We start from the raw sequence: 20683 nt of genomic DNA, 5'->3' as shown, positions 1-20683 counted from the left end.
AAAACAGAGGCTGTGGAAAACAAGAGTTGTTTAGAAAGTTTAAATGAGGTATGAGTTTTAAGGAAAAACATCACTATTAATTGTTATCTATTAGCAAGTCAGTCAGTGACTGGTACCTGTAGCTATTATATATATATAATATATAAATATATATATATATAACTGCCTTTCTATTATTGCTTGGTTTGGGCAAAGGTATTTTTGGACATTAAGACCATTGTTAAAATCTAGTTAGACTCAACAGATGTTGACATTAAGATCATTGTTCTAGCTTAGTTAGACCCAACAAGTGGCCCAGAAGAAGGAGTTATAATATATTTAGTATTTCTCATTGAAGAACAAGAGGAAGCATGTCAACTTTGATTATATTATGGGCAGGATTGCCACTGACTCATTCTGAGTTTAAGACTGTACATCAAGATTGTGCCAAGTACAAAACCCTTCCTTTGGAAAAGGAGAAGATATCAAAAGATCTTTGTCACAGACAGAGCTACTTAAATTAAAACCAAACACACAACAAACCTCTGCAATATCTGCTGAATGAAGACGAGTTTGTGGCAGCTCAGAGAGTTTTGAGACTATTTAAATGACCCGGTTTCAAACAAAATAATTTACAGGAATAAAGCAAATACTACATATTTCCAGTGCTGCCAGAGAAGCACATCCAGGAGGCAGGACTGCCCAAACCTTCCTGTGCAGCCCCACAGGCAACTCAGCTGACCAGAAAAGGGCATTGCATTCTTCCCTGTGCATGCCATGAGATGGTGTGGATCTCGGGCGAGCACGCTGCACTTAAACAATGAAGTCAGCCAATAAATCTCCCAGTTGTCTCACTCTGCCAGGCCTGCAGCCTCAGCCCCTACCTCCAAGACAAACGGGGATGTTCATCACGGACTCCTGCGATCAGAGCCAATAATTGTCCTCCCACAGAGTGATTCCACTGATTTTAGTCACGTTGCCTTTAGCTCACTCTGCCACGAGTGGAGTATCCATCCTATAGGCTCTACATAACCAGCAATCTGCTCATGGACCCTGGAATACTTGCTGGGCCCTGGCCTCAACCACGAGAAACAAGAGTTTCAGAAGCAACCACATCTCCTCTTTTGTCGCTCACTGCAAGCAGAAAGGAAGTTGCTTTTAACATATATATTTAAACAAGCTTAATCTCATTAATTAGTTCTCCTATGACGTTCACTTTAGTTCTTGTTGTTATTCCATTTTAGAAGAGGACTGACTGTAACTAACTCTGTGTTTTTAAGCAAATGAACTCATTTGAAGGGTTGGTGCTGTATTTTTTCTGTCTGTTAATAGCTGAGCCATTCACTATGGGACTGCAGCACCCTCAGAATTCCTGAGAAAACTGAGTCATCCCATCACTGCTCACAGGAGGGCTGTACAGCTGGGTATTACTGCCACCTAGTTTTCAACTTTTATTATTATTACCTAGACTTTTGCATTTTCCATGGAAAAAAAAAAAGAAAAAAAAGAAAGTTTATATATAAAACCTGAAAATTTTCATTTTAGTCATAGGTTACATGTATCCCGTGAGGTATTTAAACAGCAGAAAACTGTGCAGTGATAAAGCCCTACTAAACAAATCTACGTGCACCCAGATGCAATCTTGAAATTCATATTAAGGGTAGATACTACTAATCCCAAATACAAACACCATGGGAAACCCCAACTTAAATTTGCTATGCAGGATCAAAACAAGAGCCAAGTTTGAAACATCACAGGGGTCTGTAGATCTACAGCTGATCTTTGCCAGCTGACACCCAATCTAATATTTTTTACTATGGATCTTTTTCATTGCCATTGACAAATAACATTTTTCCTGCTTAATATAGGAATACCAAAATCCTCCAGAAAGGCCTTGCAATATAAGACTCCTCAGTGAGATACCATGTATTTTTTATTTCAAGGTGTATAAAAAGAACCCTTATATTGGGACAGGCCTTTTTAGACCAAAATATGAACAAAAAGCTCAGCGATAAAACACAGAGAAATGTGGAGAACAATTAAAGCAATTTTTGAAACCTCACATAAGTTCCATTTTGAGGTCTGAGAAAGGAACTGTTAAGATTCTCAATTTCAGTGACCTTTTTTGCTTTTATGCCAGTTCTGTGGTTTCTGACTCTGACTAGGAGTGCCTGTGGGAACCCACAGAAGTTGGAGGTTAAATTCAGAACCCGGCTGAACAACCTTTCACAAGATGAGAAATAGTAAATATATTGCCACAGGCTGGTTCCAGTTCGGAAAAAAAAAAAAAAAATAAAAAAAAGGCTCAAAACTGAAATTTCTTATAACTTTTAGAACTGGGGCTCTGTTATGCCAAGGCAGGGTAACATGTTTTATAATTTATCCAGTGCAATTCTACTAAACCAGACAAGGAGGAGGAGGAAGCCTGCTCTCTGCTGCGACTGAATTTCGTCCATTCTTTTAACAAACAGCATGGCAAAAATTAGGCCATTTCATTGTGTTTGTGTGCAGCAATCACGCCCCAAAGCCGCCCCATAAATCTCCTAAAGGAGCCTGGATTCTCCTTCATGGAAGGGAAAGATTTGTGTGACGACTTTCCGAGGCAGCAGGAGCAAGTACTGATGTTGTCGCTCTTTATTTTTGCCAAAACAGCTTTAATGCCTGAAAGTTAAACGAGATGTTTGTGAACTTTCAGGCATGATGCAACCCGAGGAATTTGGCACGGTGGATGGGCTGACAGGGCACGATTCTGAAGGGTTGTTTCTTTTTTTTTTTTTTTAAGACAAAACTGAGACATCTCTATTAACGCAGGTTGAGAGGCCACAGATGTCTCCAGACGCCCTCCCTTGTTTTTTAAATCGTTATTGAAAGACTAAATTCTATTTGAACTCAGATCCCAGGCCCCTGGGCTTGAAAACCATATTGTGCACCCCCCACCGTGCTCAGGTTAAGTTCATTCAAACTATTTCTGCAGCTACAGTATGGATCACACTCAGTTTTTCTTTTTCCCCCTAACGGGTTTGTTTCTGGTCATAAATTCTCAATCACTGGGCAAGCCACATTGTACAATTTAGTAAATAGTGTAGTTAAAACATGTTTAAAGTCAAAAGGAAAAGGATCTGACAATGGAGCATTGTCCCCTTTTGCAGAACTGAAGTGTACCTTCTTTGATTCAGTAACCTTGCTGCACTTTGGTATGAAATTGCCCCTTTTTCCATCAAACTTGCATTTAAAGTGCCTCATTAGCATGTCTCACCGGATCAGTAACGATTCTGCAAACCCAACACTCGTTTCAGTCAAGCCACCATGGTTTTTCTATCTGTTTAACATCTAAAACTCCTTGACAAAGTTCCTTTTAAAATTTACTCCTTTTGTTTCTCCTTGGGTTTTCTGCAAAGATCTTTAAACTTCGATGTACTCCGAGATGACTCCTGAACAAAAATCATGTCTAGCCCAGCTAGTAAATCTACCCTCCATTCAATGGGATTAAATAAGTGCTTCACGGCTATTGTAGAAGCCTCTAAAAAGGATCTTGCATCTTTAAGAGTTTCCTACAATAAATTAAACACATCTCACCCATTGTAAAAAAAAAAAAAAAAAAAAGGAGACTTGATCCAGCACAGGGGAACCTCTGTAGACCCACAGTGATGCCATGCTCCTAGTACCAAAGCACCCACAGATAACAGCCTAAATTAACAGTAACAGGCAATGGAAGAGGAATTTTATTTCTTTAGGAATTCAGCCTTGGACTTCACATCAGTAAAAAGCGGCCAGCAAAACAAAATAACTATATAGCATCTTAAAAATCTGTGATTTTATGGGTTATTAAAATGGGACGTGGCAGGTTTTTAGCTTTTTAGTTTAATTTGCAGTACCTCAGTCAGGAAATTCCTGTTTCTTTTCTAATATGTAAGATCTCAAGCCCAGTGTTCAGACTCATTGTAGCATCTGAGCCCTGCTTAAAATACTTGAGTAATCCCCCTGATGTCACTGAGACTGGTTCTCTGCCTAAAGTTAAGCTCATGTTTAAACACAGAGCCTACACACAGTCCAAACCTCTAGATCCTTCTGCTCATATTTGAACTGGAACTGAGAAGACTCTTTTAACCAAAAGGGGGATTGAAAAATATTTGATGAAAAGAAAAAAAAAATAAATCAAAGGCCACTAATTCATCTCTCTGAAAATCATCCCCACTTGATGAGTGCTGAATGACCTACCTGAAGTGAACCAGCATTTCAAAGGTGTCTTCACAACACAGGAAAAAAACCAGGCAGCATCACAGGGCACCAGTTTACCAAACTTTGCTGTAGCAAAAAAAAAGTAAATAAATTCAGAATAAATAAATCTAGAAATAATTTTTAATTCTTATATGAAGACAAAGGCCTCCAGTGTATTCTTTCCAACCTTTTGTACTGCCACTCTTTGTATTGCTAAAGGTCTACCTGCTTTACAGCAGTTGTGTTTAACCTTCTGGGTATCTGCAAGGATAGAAAACCAAAAAAAAACAAAACAAAACACAAAACAAAACCAACTAACCACCCAAAAATATTTACTTGCTTGTTTCTTTGCTTCCTTTAAATATTTGGTCTACCTTATCAAAATGGACACCTGCAATAGGAATCTCATTTTTCCCAGTTTATGTCACACATAACAAGTTGTAAAACAGGCACACAAAAGAGACCTTCACAAATACTGACTGACTGGCAGCTGTGTGTCCAGAGAAAGGCAGCCTAGGTAGTGGCTTCATTATTTCTAAATGAAGAATGAATTTCTAGTAGAAAAACTTCACAGAACTTATTATTCAAGTACCTACTTTCTTTAAACACACAGTAGAAGCCTCAAAATATTTGAAAATTTCAATCACTCTCAACGAATGGAAAGCAGCACAATATTTTATTTAAACTACTCAGGGTTTTTGATTGATCTTATTTTACTTATTTAGTTCTCATGACTCCTCCTGGGAGGAGTTTGCCACTGCACAGTTTCTAGGGCCAAAAAGAGCAGCTGTAAGACTACACTTTGTAAAAAAGTGCAGCCAGTCACTGCCCAGGTCAGACTTTCTACCTGGAGAGGGGAGAAATGTAACCCAACGAGTTCAGATTGTCCCTGAACACCACAAGGCTAATCAGCCATGGAACATTAGCTGGGTGCTCTGTATCTGGAGTGAAAATGCAATGCAAGCAGTGGAAGAAAGAGAGCAATTTCCTCATTAGCAGTGATTAGAGAAGACTGAAAACAAAGTGCCTTGAGCTCACTAACCAATAAAACAGGGAAGCACAGAAGGAAGTGCTTCTTGTACAAACCAGACACGAGAAGAGATTGCTGTCACCTCTCCCCACTCCCTCTTGCTCTAACCCACCAGAGTTTACTGATATTATTATCTCAACAGTAAGGTAAACTTAGTTTTGCACTTTTCTGGTGTATGTGGCATGATCCTCTTGTCCCTGAGTGTCCCCAGTGCTCCAGCTGAAAAAGAATCAGGTGCAAGCAGAGTCGGTCTCTCTCAGACACTATTCCTGTCCCTCAGGCTGGACTGAGTTTGCAGAGCTGGCAGCTACAGCATCATTTTCTGACCCTTTCCCGTGCAGTCACTCTCGGGAGCCGAGTCATCCAAGTGACCCCCCTGCCAGGGACCCTTCTGCTTCTGCAGAAGTCGTTCAAAACTATAAATGGCACCAATTTTCACAGCTTTGGTGGAGGTTGCTGCTATTTTCTGGTAGTTCCCGGTGCCAGTCATTTGTCCTGCAATGACTACCCCTCACAAGTTTCAAAGCCCGAAAAATATTTTCAAGCCCAGAAAATGAACTAATTCACAACACAGTCTTGCTATTTCTAAGCTGGTCTCATCCTTTCTGAGGGTCTAACTCACAGGTTTTGACCCACCTGTGCTTGTAATATACAGTCAAACACCAGTGGATGCGCTTTGGTGCAAAGCAAAACTGATTCTGTTTGGTGAGCCTTTTCTCAAAACCAAAGGCATCTACAAGTCCATATTCTTATAACAATAATTGAGAATTCTCAAAGTACTGATAGGTAACGAGCAATATTTGATAATGATATTAGTTATTTTGAATTTCCTGAAGTAACAGTCATACAGAATATCTGTTCTGGTTTGGTATACATTACGAATCAACAGTGTAGAAAAATGCACTGGGTATGGTTTGGAAGAAGGGGGGGTGAATGAAATGTGTTTGGCCAAGCTTTAACTACTGTGTACATTAGCCAAAAATCTCAGACCTACCAGGTGATTATCCTCCAGAGACAATGGAGGTCTCTTCTCCCAAGTTAACAAGTGATAGGACAAGAGGAAGTTGCACCAGGGAGGTTTAGATTGGATATCAGGAAAACTTTCTTCACCAAAGGGGTTGTCAAGCATTGGAACAGGCAGGGCAGTGATGGAGTCACCAGTCCCTGAGGTATTTAAAAGCCACGTAGATGAGGTGCCTGGAGACATGGTTTAGTGGTGAGCATGGCTGTGCTGGGGGAAACATTGGACTTGGTGATCTTGGAGGCTTTTTCTAACCTAAACTATCCTATGATTCTATAAGGGAAAAAATGTTTCTAAAGAATGTTTCCAACAACGAAACCGCCAAATATTCACTAATTGTTGTATTTAAGTAATTCCTGACCCTCCGACAGTGATTCTGTCACTTCCTCAGAGCGACACAATATCATACCTAAAGTTTTAAATTGCAGACCTCTAAACTGTGAAACAGGACTAGAACCTACAGAGCCTCTTTCAAACACAGCGGGCTGTGCTCATCCACTTAGGACACGAACCTTGCCCACCCTCCTGCTGTCTACCCTGCTCACAAGGTTCTCTGTCAGCAGCACATCATCTCCACCTCACTCTGCAGGAAACAAAAACTGTATTTTCCTCAGTGTAGCAGGACACCAGAGTTCACCATCCCGACCTAAAGACAGACACTGCTCCTTCTGGCCACTTCCAACAGCAATTACCAACAGAACAAAGTCATAGGAAATGGTTTGCTTTTTTTTTTTTTTTTTTTTAATTCCACGGGGTATGTCAAGGACAAGCTTTCCTGCTCTTGCCTTTTTATAGCTGATAACTTATGTGGTCACGAATTCTACAAAAGAGAAGGAAATGCAAAGCTGTTTGCCAAATGACAGCGAGCATGAATCAAACAAAAAAACAACAAAAACACCCCAAACAAAACCCCAAAAAACCAACCAAACAAAACCCAAACAAAAACCAAACCAAAACAAAAAAAAACAACAACAAAAAGAGAAAAATAATAAAATGGAAAGGAACTTGATGCCTTGTAACAGCAGAAGGCTGAGGACATTGAAAATTCACAAGCCTTTCACTGTCCATTTTGTGTTGGCATTAAGGGTCAAATACTATGCTCCACAGAAAAGCAGCCAGTTCAGAGAACAACCACCACAAGTTACAGCTGAAACAAGGGAGAACAGTATTAGGTGTTGTTTAATAACAATAATAATTTAATGAATTGTTGCGTTTTGTTCCAAAACCATAAAGGCTGGATCAAACCCTGTCTTCTTTTATTCCGAATTTCCGAGTCTGATTTCTCCCAATCTCAGCCAGAAAAGATCTCCAAAGCACTTGTGACAAAATTATAGCAGCCACTGAGAGAAGCTGATCATTCAAAAAAGCATCACCTTTGTGGTATTTTAGCACAAAAGAGAGGCAGTGTATCAGGAGGGACCTAAAAAACCCCAGACAAATTGCAAATTAAAAGCCCCAAAATAGGCAGTCATCTCTTTTCCATGTGCAGGAGGTGATAATAATGTACTATAGTATCTTGTTCCTGTCTCAGCCTTAGTACAGGGAATCACATTTTGACCCAGGGCCTTCAACACAGGTGTAACCTTCTGGAAGTCCCAGAGAATGAGTTTGTTAATCTAGTCAACCATCAAAAAGTCAGATACATACTAAATCAATTCAATAAATTAGGGAAGCATTTTCTTTCTCCTTTTGCTTTTCTATTGCTCCAAAAAGCCAGAGTTCCTTTCTTCAATCCCTATTTGTTTCCACAGCATTCACAAGAATTGTTGAGTAATAATCATTATTCCTGCAAGAAGACCCTTCTGTTGCAGCTGTGTGTGCATCCAAACTCACCAAAGGAAATAATTGTTACAGAATATTTCATGTTTTCATGCTACTTCTTTGATTCCTCTTGCTAAATTACTTTTAAAAAATTATGAACAATCCTTTGGGCAGGAAAAAAAGCTTCGTGCCACTTCCACAGAGCACTTGTAACCATGTAGGTGCTGTAGGAAGACAGTGACAAATATATTTCCCTTATTTTAAGCCCACTTTGGAAATTATACACCAGAAAGAACAGGAAATCCTGTTCCTGAAATGCAGATGTCACAGAGGTAGAATACAGCTCCTATAAACACAGGACACTGAACAACATTTCAGGACAAAAGTAAAGATCACAGCAATCAAGTAAAATATACACAAGGATAAATTGATAAGAAGAATTCATTAACAAAGCTGAGATTCATGACTGACACACCAGATCCTGAGGAAAGAAAGATCAGCGATACAGGCACTGAATGCAAAGTATTTGTCTGACCCTTAAGAAGAAAAACAAATTACTGTTCAACAGGAAATTCAACAAAACATCAAAAAAAAAAATGTTCTCTTTGAATTTGTCAGATAATTCTGAACTCAATATCTCAGGATGTAGGATCTTTCTGTACTTAAATATTAATTTTGCTCCACGTTATGCTTGATGACACCACAATCCCACACCAGATACAAGCACTCATTAAAAAACACACCTAAGTTTAGCTGAGAATTCTGTATAAAGAGACCATTAAATTTACAGCCAAGCATAATAAAAGTGATACAATTGCTATTTCGCAGCCCAGTGGAAAAAAAAAATCACGTTGCAGCCTAAACTGTCTTCCCTGAATAAGTAGGTTGATCAGGCAACACCATCTTCCCGTTTGGGGTCATGGATTTGGAGCAGCCTGTACCAGATTGCTGGTGACCAAATGCTGTTCCCAACTGACAGTCCCTCCCTGATCTACTTGGGAAAAACAAAAAAAGTGGAAAGCCACAGTTTTTCTTCTTAATGGCCAGGTGTTGCCCTGACACAAAAAACCCGGCCCATGGTCACATTTGGTTTGCTGACTGGAATCCTTATGGATAGTCTAAGAGGAACACAATGGGTGGAAATGACCATGGAAAGTTAATGACTCTTTCAGCCCCACAGATGGTCACTCTTAACTCCTGACTCCAGGAAATTGTCTGAAACTCTCTTATTCAATTAGACCCCAAAAAAACCCTAGAAAATCTCTGCACGAAGAGTAAATTTGACAGGAGTTTGCCACAGGATAAAGTGCAGGGAAAAGGACAAAGACTTTTTGATACCAACCCAGGCAGGATAAGGTGTTTTATCACACCACGGAGCAGGGATTTCAAAACCACCACAGGACTGTCATGAAGTAACATTTAAATTTTGTACTCACCTTTTAAAAATTTGGCCACCAAGAAAGCCTTGTCTTGCTGGAAATCGCTCAGAGAAGTGCAATCAAAATCATAATTAATCCAGTTTAATAGGAGAGGTCTCAACAACAAGATTTACATACCTAGATTCAGTAAATTCCTAATTATTTACATATTTATATTCATTCCACATAGTTTAAAACAATCAGTGTTGTAACCACATCTCCTAATATTCCAAGAGTAAAATCACTGGGGATAAATAATTTAATATACTGAACACCCATGAATAGCATTCACGTGACAACTACTGGCACGACAATAAGATCTTTGAAACAACACTGGTATGTCCCTCAGAAACGGGACACAGAAAATCTCAACTTTTCAAAACCATGTTCATGATTAAACAGCCCAATCTCAGTTTCAAACAGAGACCAAAAAGTCCAGAATCGTGTTTACAGGGATTTTACAACCCTGAATACTTAGTTCCCATTGATTTTTGTAGGTTAAAAAAAAATACCAGTTCAATGGTTATAGCTATCTGGATATCCGAAGTTATCAAGAGAGTCCTAAATCCCATTATACTCAATGGCATCTAAACCCCTAAACTGCTTAGATAATTCTGAACGTGCTGGTAAAAGCCCCAAGGAGCAATTCTGAAATATTTCAAAATACTGGTACAGGCTTGGATATAGACAGGAAATAGCCCAGAAGACCTACCATTTTGGGACCATTTCTAACATCTTTTACTCTGTGAGACCAAGATACACATAAAGAGGCAACTGAATTTTACTGCTGCCAAGTCAACCTCTTAAAAATAGAGAACAGAAACTTGGTGAACTTGAGAAAAAAAAAGACCTATTTAATTAGACATAGTAGAAGTATTTCTACGTGACAGGGACAAGTTAAGGAGAAATCAGGTTTTATTCATCTGTTTTTCAGGAGAAAGGATTTAACCCACTTTTCTTGGTGAATTTGAAAGATACCCCTGTTCCTTGGAATTCAGCCCTATTCCTCTGAGGTGTGTTTCCCTCTGTGTTGCTAAAGCTGGCTTTCTGAGAAAGGCAGATTTAAATTTCAGCTCAGTACTCTGGACATCCCTTTTATTTTCCATAGTGTCATTGTTTTTGTTCTGCACTTTGAGATGCCTGACCTGAAACCAGCAATTTATCATCCTGCCCCGTCAAGAGAAAAGAGAGACTGTACAATGGAAAATGTTGCTGAGGGTCTGCTGCTGTTGCCAAGCTCTATCTAAAATCACTTCTTGATCAAGGTCCAGCCCATTTTATTTTTGTCTCTTCCATAACACAAGAGAAACAGCTTGGCAAAGGTCTGCAAATTATTGGTGGAAAGACAGAACAGCTACTGGGTACCAGAGTATCTGGCAAGGCATACAAGTGTTCCCAGACACAACTATCACGAGCACATAAATAAAAACACAACTTCCATATAGCACTGCCATGGCCTGAGTGCTTTTGAAATCCATCCCTGAAGCTGCATCCATTTGTGCCTGGTTCAGCTGCAGACAACTGAGAAGCAAAGAACAATATTGAACACAGAATCTCAGGTCCCTCCATTTGCAGGTCACGTTCACCTTCACAGCCAGAAGGTGAAGGAGGAAGTTCTGAGTCACAGGAACGTGACAAATGGCAAAATGCATAATGGTCCCTGAAGAAGTGATATTCCAAAAGCAAAATTAAGAGCATTTCCCTCTTTGTTCACAAGGTCCAGACTTTCCCAGAGACAGAAGAAGCACACAAAATAGCAAATGGGGATACATGTCCAGGACTGACCTGTTGGATATGACTTACACCATCATAGCTTGAAGGTTTTCAGACAGTAGTCCAAAAATGCACCAGAAATTTTCCTTCCCAAATCCAGGTTTGCTGCCCAGAGCTTTGATCGACTTTTGTACAGTACTGGGAGTTACTCCTCATAACTATCAGAACTGTGATCTGGATCCCTCTCAACATCCCTCTGTGTCCTTTTTGTTCATTATGAACAAAAATCACTGGCAAATCAAATTTGCATTTAATTCCATCCGTTGCCAATATTTCACGGGAATGAATATCTGACCCCTATGTCAGTATGCCTAAAATACAGCATGAAAACTGGTCTTAAATGAACCCTTTCAATGAAAACCAAACAAGCAGTTGCCCACATTAAACAGACAATGCCCAAACACAGAAAATTGATTATAGGTTACAAATAGTGCAGATAGTCAAGTACACTTGGGTTTTTACCCAACACAAACAGATCACACTCAGAGAAGGAAGTATTAAATTTCTGTTGACTCCATCTATTAATTAAGGTAAACATAACTAAGTTCCAGGCAATTCATGTATTTTTGGCCTAGAAATGAGTAATTATCTTTTTTTGTGACTAATCTCAGTAGGAAACTTATGAGGGCCAAGGGCCACTTCAGAAGCACACTGTCTAATGTAAGCACCCAACACTGTACTAGAGGTATTTTTCTGCTTGCAAAGAGCATTTCACAATCATTACCCTTTTCCAATTAAAAAGGAATAAAATGAATTCAGGCTTTTAAAATTACATCTGACTTTGCTTTATTATATTCTCTGTCACAGCCTAATAATCACTCACGCACACAGACTCAGGAACCACGTGTGCACTCTGTCAGCTTTAAAATAAGGAGAAACCGGGCAGCAATTTCTCCTCTCAGTTCTCATCAAGGTCCTGGTGTTATCCTGATCGAAGGGAATGCTTTATTTAGAGCCTGACATCACACCTGTGGTCAGGGGCTGCGTGTACACACAGAGGCAAAAGGTTCAAGAGCAGTTTAATCTACAGTAACAAAATTAAGGGGGCTCAGTTACCCTGTAGTAAGACCAGTCTTTCTGTGACACAAGCTCACACTGGTAACTTTGCATATTAACCAAATAGTTTCCAGAGACATGAATTTCATGGAGCTTTCCGAGGATTCCGGGGGTGGAAAAATACGTTCCACTTGAGAGCATATTCTGTCTGTGCCTCAGTGCCTGTGGCAGCCCGTGCTTTTTATACATCTCCACCTAGATCAAAGCATCCATCTGCAGCAAGTGTGACCATGGACACCAACGAAGTGACTCCAAGAGAGGAGGTGTCTGAACATTTTCCACAGGTATTTGAGCAGAGTAAACTATGACCTCATGCAAAAATAGCATTAAGGGAGAGCTCAGCCACGACCGTACAGCAAAGCAGAACGTTTTAGCTCGGAAAAAAATCCTCCCTCCAAGCAAGGCAACCCCTCTTTCAGCATTACCTACGAGGTCAGCTGCAGAGAGCTGCAAAGTTCTCAAACAACAGGTAGAACTTTGCAAGCCTTTTCTGGAAAGTGCAGTGGTGCACCTGGAAGATTCATGTCTTTGATTCCCGCGTCCCAGGATCTGTACGACATCCAGCTGTTGCAAGCATAATGAAATTTAAATGTCAAACCTATTCTCTGCTTTAAAAGCTTTTCTCCAAAAAGGTTCTGGCAGGCCAGAAAAACGGACTAGCAGTAATTTGCCAACTGTATATTTTACTAAACTTTAGGGCTTCGTATAAATGTGTGACGTGTCGTAAGGCTCACCAATGTCAACACATCTGCAGGCAGGATAATATTCCCCTGTGCACTCTGTCCTCGTTAGATACAGTTATAAGAGCCTGATAATAACATATCCCAGATTTACCAAATGTATTAAGTCTTAATCCAAAATGCTTGGCAGGGATCAGAGCATGATACCTGTTTACTATTATTATTATTATTATGAATTATCCAAGGGTGCCAGGCAAAGAGAAAGATTCAGGATAAAATCCCAATTCTCCTAAAGTCTGGCATTGTTTCCACTGGTTTTAACAGAGCTAAGATCTCACTCCTGATCCCTGTCTTAAAAGAAGAAGGAAAAAAAAAAGTAATAATCAGAGTAAACAATAGACAGCACAATGCTGGGAGGTTGAGAAGAGAGGATAGCAAATCCAGGGACAGAACTACATGGTTATGCAAACTTATTATGAAACATCACCATGCTTTTTTCAAAGCAAAGAAAATAATGACCCAAAATAGAAGGAGTGGAATAAAGTGTCAGCATTATCCCGTTTCATAAAAGGGAACACAAAGATTCTCAGAGTTTTGCATCAATTCTTGGCTTTATGAAAACCAGATTACTTTGCAGCTGAAGAAGGAATTCAAGAAGGAAACTTAGAAGCTGAATTCCTGAGGAGGAATTTAAGGCAGGTTAGGTAAGAACTTTGAAAATATGAATTTTTTGCCCAGTGTCAGTCAGCAGGACCATTTACCATAAGAGGGTGAGGATTTTGAACTGTTGAGTTCTGACTCCCAGCCCCACATTCAGAACAGTAGATTTTGAAACACCAGATGATATGAAGATCATCTACCTGCCCTGGCTGTGTCCTTGTGTAGGCTGGAGAAAACAGGCCTCTGCATATCACTGACAGTTTTAGAGCAGAGGAAAGAACACAGAGAGGCTTGGTGGGTATCACCAAACTCCAACACAGAATTGTTCATCAAGGTCTGAGTTTCCCTATTGTGGTTGGGCCAAGATTTATTAAAGCACAGCATGTGTTCACTTATTTCTATCCAAAATTAACTGAAAAGGCACTTTGCATCTGCTCTCATACAAAAAAAAAAAAAAAAAAAAAAAAAAGTTTGCTTATTTGGCAAACTTTGTTTAAAAATCTGTTTCTTCCAAGGTTTGTCTCTTTAGTTCTTTTTGTTTGTTTGATTGGGAGTTTGGGGGGCTTTTTTTGATTTGGTACATGGGTGTGTGGCTCTCTTCCCCTCCTGTACCTCTCTTCCTCCATCTGTTGACCTCACTTCAGCACATAGTTTCCCACTTACTTTGCCAAAAATGTATAAAACTTGAGGCGTCTGCTCCGATTTCTTTGTGACTCGTAACTGTATCGTTAAACTAACATTTGCTCTGTTGTAAAGAAGTCCCTGAAACCTTAATTAGGCTCTTCTGCTCCGTTTGCTCCTGCGCAGTTCCAAGTGTGAAGCAATGCTCCCACATGGAAGTGAGAGGGAATGGTCTTTATTATAAACAAGCTGTGTGAAAAGCCAGAAGCCTCAGCACTGCCTTTCCTACAGGGCCTAGTACTGTACTTTCTGCACATAAGATGTTTTTCCTGTGCAAAATATTTGCCTTGCCTTGCAATTCCACCAAAGCCCCCTTTTCTCCCTCTGCCATCCCTGAATTCTGCTTGCCTGGGGACAATCTTATCCCAAATCCGCTCAGAGGCCCAGGAAAAAAAAGGGCAATTCCTTGAAAATTCAGTTTTCCAGTCATGGATATGGGCCACACAGCTCACTAGTCCCCTTATTTTCATCATTAAGCCTGGGGTCTCTAAAACTACTCTATTGCATATTAAGAGTGGGATCAATACTCTTAATATTAATTAATACTCTATTAATAATAGAAAGATGTCATCAGCTCAGTTCTCCTGCATCTAATAACTAATATAGATAGGCAACAATATTCACATATGAAGCAGCACTACATGATTAGCTTGGGAACAACTTGCCATGAAGTCCAAGAAAGAAAATTATACTGAAATAAGGAAATGTCACAAGTTTCAGAGTTAGAAATCATTTTGACTTGTTAAAAGGATCCTTTACCAAACCTAGTATGTACAGGTAGACCCAGAGGACAGAATATTTTCCACCACTGTTATTCCAGCAGCTGCACACCAGAGATCACACAGTATTTCAGGGAATGTTATTTGAAATTAGATTGTTATTTTGTTAGTTTATATCTGTCTCATGTAGACATTTAAAGGATATCTCCTTTAAAAAAAAGAATGGTTACAAGCTAGGCAGTTTGACATAAGAGTATGACATTGGTTCACCTTTTTAATGGAATGAGGACAGTGGTGTTTTCCCCTCTGCTCTGTGATCCCTTCCCATGGCAACATCATTTCTTACCCACGTTTTTCTGTCCAGAGGCATTCAGTAGGTGTTACGACAGTCCTGCAACAAAACCAAATCACTGCAAGGTGTTCCCTTTCACTGTCACGTACTTAAGAACATTTTAACCCAATTGATTAAAAAAATAGAAGCCAAATCTCCCAAACCCCAACACTTGGGTTTGATCATAATATTATCCTTCGATGTTGGCAGGTGGATTTTTCCAGTGTTCTCCCCAGTTCCTTAAAGGGAGCATGAATCCAGAGATATGTTCTCTGAAGAGCTTGTGTCCTGTAAGAACAAAAGTGAGCAGAAGCAAAAGATCCATTTACAAATTCACCGGACAGGCAACGATTGATCCCCCAGCAATCCTGAGAACCCTTGTTTCACTAGAAAATTCCCAGGTAGCTTGAACAAAGGAGAGACATACCTGTGGCAAAGCCAGGAAAATGGTAAAATCCTAAGTCCATTGTTCTTGAATAGAAAATCTCATTTCTTACAGTAAAACACAGCTCAGCTCTACAGTAGCCCCTGTTCTAAAGTACAGTCCCACCAACACAGAGGTCCAAGATGCAGCAAAAGCACGTGGAAACCAACAGAATCACATTCCCCCCAAACCAGCACTGAATGGATCCATGTTAGATCTCATGGAAAGGTGTATTTCCCAAATCCAGGCATTTCAAGGGCAATCCTAGTGGTGTCCCTCTGGATGAGCAGGGAGTAAAGCAGGAAGCACAGAAGGTAAAAGGGACACTGTCATGCCAGGAAATTTTTTTTTCCTGGGCCCTGGAAAGGTTCTATTAGCCATCTTTGCCACTCTAAAATGTCCAGAATTTAAAACAAGCACAATAACTCAAAATCACTGAGCAAACAGTAAATTAATTCACTTTACTCATTTAGTCACGAGTCTGAGTGACAAGTTAACTCCAGTATCAATTCCTTCCTCCCCAGAAACAGAGATTACTTAGGAAAAATGGATAAATGTTGCTTTTTCACTGACAGGCAGAAACTGATTTCTTTTTTTAATAAAAATGTGGCGTTTTTAAATGAGTATGAAAAGTATATATTATCAAACCACATGAACTTCCCTCTGAAGCCCTCACACACAAAAAAGAGAAAAACACAATAGGCTAATTTCTAAACAAAGAGCTGTGCATTTTCCCATTTTAAACTGTTTATAAAAACTAAAAAACCAGTCAAAGTATCCTGAGAGTGAGAAACAAGGGCTTTCAATTCATCCGTGCCTCTTCCTCCAAGCGTGCCTTTCACCATCTAAGAAAATCCCAAACAATAACAACATACTAAAAAGCCTAAACTTTTGGCTAAGTTTCCAGCTGCTAATTTTGTCTGTCATGAGCTGCTATTGTCAGTCTGAGGGAGGGATTGTTCCCAACTTTAAAAAAAAAAGCAAAGTGGAAGATGCAAAATATACTCAAAGTAACATCTGTGTTTTCTGATTTTATTAAAGCATTTTGTCTTTGTTATACAGAAATAACAAAACACTGAGCCCTTCCCATCAGTATTCATGACGTCTGCCTTTTCATACAAAACCCTCTGAAAGAAAATTCCCCCTGGAAAAAAAAAAAATACTTTCCTTATAAAAAAACAGATTGTGAGACAGATGATTGCATTGTTTAATCAAATTTCCATCTGAAAACTCTTTTCCTAGTTTTAGATTGAGCTCGCCCAGTAAGGCACAGGCACTAGGAAGCACGTGGAAGTACAAAGTAGCAGCTCCTCCATTTTATTATCTCCCTTGAGCTTTGCAATTGGCAAATGAAAAAAGGGGAGGAACAAAAGTAGCGGACATAAATTAAGCCCTGCTTTTTAAAGTTCAAACTGAATTTTCTTTATTTTTCTACAGCTGTCAGATAAGCAGGGGTAAACCCACTAATGCATGTTTAATATATAAAAAACTCATAATGTTCAGTAGTACGACCTCCATTGGAGACATTAGTTCAGGCCAGTGAACTTGGAGCAAGCCAAGTGTGGAAATGTGGAATTGGGCCAGTGACCCCCACCAGTGCCTGTCATATCTGCTGAAAGCAAACTTGTCAAATATAGAAGGGGCAGAAGGAGGACAAGAGTATCCTTAAACCAGGGAGCAGCAACAAAGCAAAGATGCCCATCATCTATTCACAGTTGTCTGTTGTTCAGTAAAGGCTCTGGCCGTCTCAGGAACAAAAAGTCTGGTTATAGCCTCAACCTTTCAACCCTGGCTGGTCTGGGGGCCTTTCATTTCACAGGCTCCCCAAAGCTGATGAGTGATCATAAAGCTATGATATGCTCCTTGCTGTTATCATCTCTTCAAACTTACTCTGTACCAGGCAGAGAGTATTCCCAGGACTGTTTGCCTGCCATAATGAAAGAGCCACTGTTCTTCCCCCTTCAGCTACAAAAACAGTCCTTAAAAATAGTTGATTGGTTGTATTAATAGTAATTCCTTAGGATTCTTTTTTTCCTGATAAATCAAACCATTTTAAATATCTGCCTTACATCCTGACACTGGTTTTAATTGACTCATTGTATGCTTTTCCTTGAGCTTTGGCTGTGGCCTGCTTTCTTTTTGTCCCCTCAATTTCATTTATACGGTTTTATTCCCCATTAAAAAAAAAAAAAAAAAAAAAAAGATGCAACTGCAGGGAAAAAATCCCCCATGAGCATTTGATTTCACAGACAGGGAACCAGCTAAACCCCCATCATTGCCAACAGAAGACAGAGAACTTACACTGACACTGTAAAACCCCAAGAAATTTGTAGGACTTTTCAGCTCTCGTATCAGCAAGCTTTGATGACCTTACTAATGAGTTACACTGCTGTTACTAAGGAGAATAAGTGACACTTCTCAGTGTCTGAAGGTGTTTGTTGTGCAGTAGGAAGGGTACACATAATGCCTCAGAGCTCACACCATGCTCTGCACAATGTGGGTGCTGAAAATTCCCATGACAAATGGGAAATACCGAAGCCTTGGACTCCACTGGCTGCCCTGCATCTCACAGAGGTTCTTTCCCCTGAAGCAAGCAGGAACCTCTGCCAGGTACAGAGGACTGCAGCCTTCAAACAGCTCACAGCTCCTGCACTTTTTCTGGGGATCAGGGGCTGCCCTCGGGACTCGAGGAAACGCCCTGAAGCTGAGCCAGGGGAGGTTTAGGTTGGATCTCAGGAGAAGGCTGTTCACCCAGAGGGTGGTTGGGCACTGGAACAGGCTCCCCAGGGAGGTGGTCACAGCACCAAGCCTAACAGAGCTCAAAAAGGATCTGGACAATGCTCTCAGGCACAGGGTGGGATTCTTGGGGATGGTCCCGTGCAGGGCCAGGAGTTGGACTCAATGATCCCAACAAGTCCCTTCCAACTCAGCAGATTCTGTGATTCCATGAGCATCACATTGTGGGATCTTGTCTCTTCACTAGACAAACCTTGGGCAGCACAGTCTGGCTCTGACTTATCCACAGACTTCTCCGCTTTCCCCAAGTCACAACATCACATCCCTGAAAGGTTGTTCTTCGGTGTTTATTTCCCGTGTTTGATGTATTGCTTTCATGACTACTCTGTAATTCCAATTCTCTTTTTGAACAAACATGTTGCAAGTGAGTTCCCTGATTCTCTCTTCAGCAAGACATCAGTGGTGGCTCTTGTGTGAAAGCAGATCTCTAGGGGCTGTTTCCATCTAAGGCTCCTGACAGTTACCTACCTAATCACACATCAGCATTTTTATCACGTGAATGAGCACAGTTCTGCTTTTTTAACACAAGAAGGTCTGCTGGTGCAGACTTTATTTTATACTTTCAATTTTGGATGGTGTGTGCAAAAGAAAGGAAGTTAGATTGCAAAAAGAAAAGACAAAATTTTATCCTCCTCCATACTAACTCCTGCCTACCAGATGAAAAGACTGGTGTTTCTTGCTATACAAAGCCCTCTTTGAATTTTCCCCCAATGTCTCACACCATACTGTGCAGACTGATAACATGTTTGGGTTTGATCACTTTTTCTTATCCTAGAGATAAGGTTATAGTGTGATAATTTTCAAACTTCTTGTGTCATGTTCCTAAAAGATAACTTCTAGGATAGCCATTTCCAGGCTAGGTATTTTTAAAAGAGAGAGATTTAAGATTTTTACGTAATTTCTCATTTTGTTCTCCTGAAAGAAGCAAACTTCAATGTTCTGAGTGAACTGTAATTTACCCAGACACATACCTACAGTATTTACAAACACAAATTTGAAGGAAATCACAGGTTACCCCATCTAATGAATACAATCTCTGTTCTAAGGAAAATTCTGGGAGTGTAATTAACAAAAAAAAATCTTATAAATGTAAAGTAAACTGTGTCATCCTTCAGCATCATTATTGCTTCCTAATTTAAAATAAGGGGAGATTATTGAGTACTGTCAAAATACTTACAGCTTCACAAGCCCTGGGGATGATTTCAGTGCACTCAGACTGGTGAGATGGACCTCAATCTGCCACCATTATCTCTGAGATACATGACCCTCTTGTGGGAAAAAAAAAAAACATAAATTGACCTGTTTCCAAACATGTGCTGTCAGGTGGGTCTGGTAACGGCATTATGAGGTTGAGTTTATCATTTATGATTATGTATGTTAGTTATTATGAAGGTTACTGACAGCACCGAGAATATTTAGAGGATCCTGAGATGGAAGGCAATGGGTTGGAAAAGGGGACTGTGAAGCAATTGGAGCTGGAGAACAGACTGAGCCAGATTCAGCCTTCAGTTCAAACACAACCAACTGTGCACATGGATTTTTGGGGTGCTAACATGCCAGAGAGATACAAACTGAGAATACAGAAGACTGAGGCTGAGCTATGATATGGTCATAGGACTCAGGCTAAGGAGACCCTGTGAAAACATCTATTTAAGGTGACAAGCAGCTTGACTAGCCTATGCACTGCATTTAAAACTTCGAGCCATGGCGGTGAACCTGAGGTTGTCTCAGGGCACAATAGGTGAAAGTTTTAATTACATATGTATAGTTTGGGGTTTTTTTAAATGTAGGAAGTTACAAACCAACTTATGGAAATCCCTAAACAGAGATGTGAAAAGGATGGCAAGAGCAAGTTATCAAAATTCAGAAAGCCTGGAAAGTCGGAATTAAGGTTGGCCACCACCCCACCTTAACTGAACTCTTTGTATGAAAGGATCTGTATGAAAAAAGTCATCTATCCCACTGGTGAGCCTCTAGTCCCCTCATTTATTACTCACCATGGCTCTGGGAAGCTGCAAGAGGCATTCATTTGGAGGGAGAGGATTCCTGGACCACATGAGCTCCTGTCAGGCAGCTGGGCTGGTGTGGAGTTTTTGGCTCCATGTGGACGTGCCCTCCTTTCCCTCTGTATTTTTG

This window comes from Pipra filicauda, unplaced genomic scaffold, assembly GCF_003945595.2.
Source record: "Pipra filicauda isolate LSUMZ 115617 unplaced genomic scaffold, ASM394559v2 scaffold45_size4122338_pilon, whole genome shotgun sequence".
Lineage (NCBI taxonomy): Eukaryota > Metazoa > Chordata > Aves > Passeriformes > Pipridae > Pipra > Pipra filicauda.
The sequence above is the reverse complement of the archived record's forward strand: the minus strand, read 5'-3'. Positions refer to the sequence as shown.